The following is a 5,410-nucleotide window of genomic DNA, read 5'->3' as shown; positions in this document are numbered from 1 at the left end:
CTCCTCCTCCCACCCACCCTTCCACTCAGCAGCACGAGGGAACTTTCCAGAAGGTGGATCTGGGAACGCTGGGACAGGGCACACCCGCCCTGCACTGCCAGCGCAGTCTCCCAACCCCTTCTGCACCCCAGCCCCTCACCTGGCCCCTGTGAGGAGGCTTCAGCACCACCCCTCCCCCGGCCCCCCCCCCCCACCCCACACTGGCTCAGCCCAGCTCCCTGCAGAGCAGCTCTGAGGGGCACACACAGCCAGGGCCTGCAACGCCCTCTGCGCTCCAATCTATCCCCTCCCCCAGCCATGCCAGCAGAGTGGCTGGAAACCCCGTGCGGCTCCCCAGGGACCGCACCTCCCGGGGGGCCTGGCCCAGATGGCGGACAACCCCTTTGTGCGGTCCACTAACCACGCCCCCCATGGTCCAGCGGGCCAGGCACAGGCGCTCAGTGGCCTTGCCATGTTGGGGCTCGGGTCCTCTTTGCCTCTTTGAATACGTCTGTGTGAGGCCCCAGAACAGCGTGAGTTCATACAGACGACAGTCTAAGCCAAAAATTTGTGTGAAATATACTTCAAAAGTGATCTCAGGGGCACCTGGGTGGCTCAGTCAGTTGAGCATCCGACTTCGGCTCAGGTCATGATCTCTCCGTCTGTGGGTTCGAGCCCCGTGTCGGGCTCTGTGCTGACAGCTCGGGGCCCGGAGCCTGTTTCGGATTCTGTGTCTCCCTCTCTCTCTGACCCTCCCCCGCTCGTGCTCTGTCTCTGTCTCTCTCTCAAAAATAAACATTTAACAAAAAAAGTGATCTCTAAAGGGTGAAAAACTGGAATCAAAACCGTATTTAGGGTGCCGGGGAGGTGGGGGGGCTCAGACAGCTGAGCATCTGCCTCTTGATTTCGGCTCAGGTCATAACCCCAGGGTCATGGGATCAAGCCCCTGGTCGGGCTCCACACGGAGTGAAGAGCCTGTTGGGGTTCTCGCTCTCTCTCTCTCTCGTCCTCTGCCCCTCTCCCCCACTCACATGCCCTCTCTCTCAAAATAAAGATTTTAAATTTAAAAACAAGTAAGAAAACAAAGCTGCATTTACTTCGGTACCCCCCTCCCAGACCCAGTCTGCCAGGAGGCGCGTGAGCCGGCCCAGCAGCCTGGAACCCGGGCAGAGACGCACCAGCACAGGGCAGGCAGCAGCTCCACCAAGGCCTGGATCTTCGTGTCTGTCCAACTATGAAGACGACACGCATCAGCCACAACAAGCCAAGACGACCGTCCCCGGGGTTCCCACCACGGTTGTGACGGCGACCGGTCCCGGGCCAGTGCCTGTGCCCCAAACCGCCGGCACACGGGGCGGGCACCGGGCACGGGGGCCCCGGGCACAGCGGACGAGGTCTGGAGGCCGTGAGCCCCAGAGACGGGAGCTTGAGGCTGCGGGTGCCCGGGTCCCTTCCCAGGGAGCTGGACTCCAGGCTGAGCGCGGCAGGCAGGGGTCGGGGCAGAGTGAGTGCGGAGGGCACTGGAGAACGAGCTGCAGGGCGACGGGGCCCCAGGTCCAGGGTCGAGGACGAGTTCCGGCCAACAGGGACACGCGTGACGGAGCGTCAGCACCCGTCAGGGGAGGAGATCCCAGGGCCGGCACCGTCTCAGCAGCAAGTTCAGGGCACGCGTGTGGAGGGAGCGTCCCGGCGACGGAGGGGTGGGCGAGAAGCACCCCCAGATCGCACAGGTGCACGAAGACCGGAAGCAGGTGTGGAGGACGGCCAGATGACGAACGGAAAGGAGAAGCATTAATACAAAGGCCAGCAATCTCGGCAGAGAAAGAGAAGCTAAAACAACGTAAATTCCACTTCTCAGGTCCGGAATACCCGAAATGAAGAACTCACGGGGTGGGCCTGACCAGCACACAGGTGAACACAAATGAGCCAACTGAGGAAGAGGAAACCAGGCCGGTGACAAGTAAGCAGCCTGGGGACCCAGACGATCCCGAACGTCCCATCCCTCGTGTGGCTGGTGTGCCCGAAGGAGAAGGGAATACGAATGGGACAGAGAAGTACTGAGATCGTGAACAAAACCTCCCCAGTTTGATGGAGAACTTAATGAAGGCACCAGGAGAGAGGGGGGCACGGGGAGGACCGTGCGGAGGTGCTGACAACTGGCGGGCACAGCGCGGGTCCCGCAGCAAGGCTGACTGGTGGAACGAGGGCGCCGCTCAGAAGCCGGAGGCCGGGAGGGTGCACACCGGAGGCGCCCGCACGGAGCCGCCACGGCCTCTCCCCCGATGACGACCCCAACCTCACACAGACAGAACGGGAGAAGCGGCCTTGGACCCACGAAACACAGCCGGGTGGGCGGACCAGGACGGAGTCGGGCTCAGCCGGGACCCACTCGCTCACGGGCCCGGCTCCCTCCCGCTCCCCCCGCACCAGGCACGGCCCAGCAGGACTGCGGGCCGGGTGGGCAGGTCAGCAAATCCCCCAGGACAGACCCTCTTTCCAGGCAGAGGTCCAGGCAAAGTCGGCCACGGGCCAAGGAACGAGGGGAACCCTCTCCTCTCCTCCCCTTCCTCGTCCCACCCCACCCTGCCCCGGGGCGGTCCCCCTGCAGCCCCACCAGCCCAGAACCCAGAAGAACACCCACATCTCTGGCCACAGGACTAGGAGAAAGGGCTGCGGCTGCCCAAGCTTGTGAGGGAGCTGCTGTTTCCCTCACCCCCTCCACTCCCTGGCCTGACGGCCGCTCCAGCAAGCTGGCCGCCCGGAACTTCGGATTGTGCCAGGAGGGCGCGGGGGGCCCCGTGGAGGGTGTGGGGACGGCAGAGAGGGCGCCGGAGCAGCGGGTCTGCTGGACCAGGCCCTGCCCCCCCCCACCCCGACACCACGCACAGAGCGGGCCTGAAGCACAGAAAATCTTGTGAGCCCTAACGTGGGATGCCAGCCACCCCCAGGCCCCTTCTGCCCCCGACACGGCCAAGGCCGTGGGACCCGGGCTGAACCCGGAGCCAGTGCCCAGAGGCAGGGGGGACCAGGGCGCACCTGCGGGGCCGACTCCCCACCTTGGAGCAGCAGATCCCCAGACACCCTGACCGAACCAGAGTCAGCAAACACGACGCTCAGAACATCCTCATATGACTGAAAGCTTCCCGCCAGCAGGACACGTAATGCTCCACGTTCCGGACACTCAAGGGGACACGCTGAGCGGGGCCGAGAGAGATGTTCTCGCCACACACACACACACACACCCCTAATGCTAGAGCAAAAGAGAACACAACACGTGAAACAAAGATTTTACCCTGAGGTGAGGACTCGACGGCTGAGTGGAGACGGCACAGAGGAGCGTCAGCGGACTCAAGACCGTCGGGATGAAGCATCCGTCCTGAAGGACGAGAAGAGGCTCCCAGGCGACAGGCCTGGCGTCCACGCACAGGGGCCCCAGGCGGACAGAAAAGATCTGTGCAGAAACAACCGTTGAAGAAACGATGGCTGGACACTCCCCAAACTTGGCAAACACAGAAGCCTATGTACTGACACAGCCCAGCGGAACCTCAAGAGGACAAAGTCACCGAAAGCCACGACCAGAAACATCATCCAACTCCTGAAGCGGTCGGCGGGCAGGGTGATTACACCGAGGGGGCAGCCGCCGGAGTCCGCGGGCGTCTCTCATCCGAAACCAGCTGAGTGCCGGCAGCGGGCTGCAGCACCGCGGTATGAAGGCGGGCAGCCCCAGTCCCGGAGGGAGACACCTTCAGGAAGAAAGGCAAACGAGCCCCGTCCCAGTCGACGAAGCACAGAGAATCTGCGCTGGCAGCTTGCTCCCATGCTGAAGGCGCTCGGCAGGCCCAGCACGGGGGGCCCAGCACAGCGACCCCGGCACAGGGACCCCGGCACGATGACCCCAGCACAAGGATCCCAGCATAGAGATCCCAGCACAGGGACCCCGGCACGGTGACCCCAGCACAGGGATCCCAGGACAGCGACCCCGGCACGGTGACTCCAGCACAGTGACCCCAGCATAGGGATCCCAGCAGAGGCGCCTTAGCACAAGGACCCCAGCGCAGGGACCCCGACACAGTGACCCCAGCACAGGGACCCCAGCAGAGGGACCTTGGCACAGGGACCCTGGCAAGGCGACCCCAGCACAGGGACCTCAGCACGGGGACCCCAGCACAGTGACCCCAGCACGGTGACCCCGCTGGAGTGTTGGCCTTCGGACACACATGAAGGAAACAAATCACAAATATCTCAGTGAGTGTAATGTGCTCCTTCCTCCCTCAGATTCTTTAAAATAATCACAGAAAGGGAAAGCCAGAGCATCCTCTGGGGTGGCCCGGTGGGTACAGATGTGATAAATCCAAAGGCAGGAACGAGTCCTGTGTGGCTGGAAGGGTTCTAGGTTTTACTTAAACCGGTAAAATAGAGACTCTATATGGACTGTGAAAAATGTCTCCAATCCCTCCAGCAGCCACTACAAGATTAATACAACACCCAAGAAAACACAATTTATTTATTTACTAATACAAATAAGTTACATTTAAAAAACAAATAAGCTAAATGGAATACTAACAATTATTCAAATAGTCCAAAAGAGAATAAGAAAGCCAGAACAAAGTAACAAACAGAAAGCAAAGAATAAAACTGTAGACCAAATCCAAACGTCTCAATAATTACATTAAACATAATTACACTAGTTACAAGATGGAGATTGTCAGATTGCAAAAAAGTAATGAAAACTGGTGCCCCACTGGCTCAGTCGGTGGAGCCTGTGACTCCTGATCTCAGGGCTGTGAGTTCGAGACCCACGTTGGGTATGGATTTTACTTAAAAAATACATCTTAAAAATTCAAAGAAAAAAATGAAAGATTTTTAGTAGTTTTTAATGTTTATTTTCGAGACAGAGAGAGAAGGAGACAGAGCACGAGCAGGGGAGGGTCAGAGAGGGAGGGAGACACAGAACACGAAGCAGACTCCAGGCTCTGAGCTGTTAGCACAGAGCCCGACGCGGGGCTCGAACCCACGAACCGTGAGATCATGACCTGAGCCGAAGTCGGACGCTTAACCGACTGAGCCACCCAGGTGTCCCAAAACAAAAGAGTTTAAAAGACCCAAATTTACGCTATCTATAAGAAATCCACTCTAACTATAAGGCTATAGATGCTTTCAATGTTAAGGAGTTTTCCCCAAAGAGAGCAGAGCCGAGAGGGTTCACACCTGAGTCCTATAAACTCTCCAGGAACGGGTTGTCCTGCAGGAGCAAAGAACGAAGGGTCCCTCCCCGAGGCCCGTGCCACTCTGATGCCAAAACTAAGACACGACAAGCCGGGAAGAGCCGAGTCCCCACTCACCGGCGCGGACGGACACAGCCACGCGACAGGACACGAGCCGGCCCACGTGGGCCGCGTGCTCCGGGGAGGACGCACCCCAACCACGCTGG

The sequence above is a fragment of the Leopardus geoffroyi genome, chromosome C2, assembly GCF_018350155.1.
Source record: "Leopardus geoffroyi isolate Oge1 chromosome C2, O.geoffroyi_Oge1_pat1.0, whole genome shotgun sequence".
Classification (NCBI taxonomy): domain Eukaryota; kingdom Metazoa; phylum Chordata; class Mammalia; order Carnivora; family Felidae; genus Leopardus; species Leopardus geoffroyi.
This window is presented reverse-complemented; position numbering follows the sequence as displayed.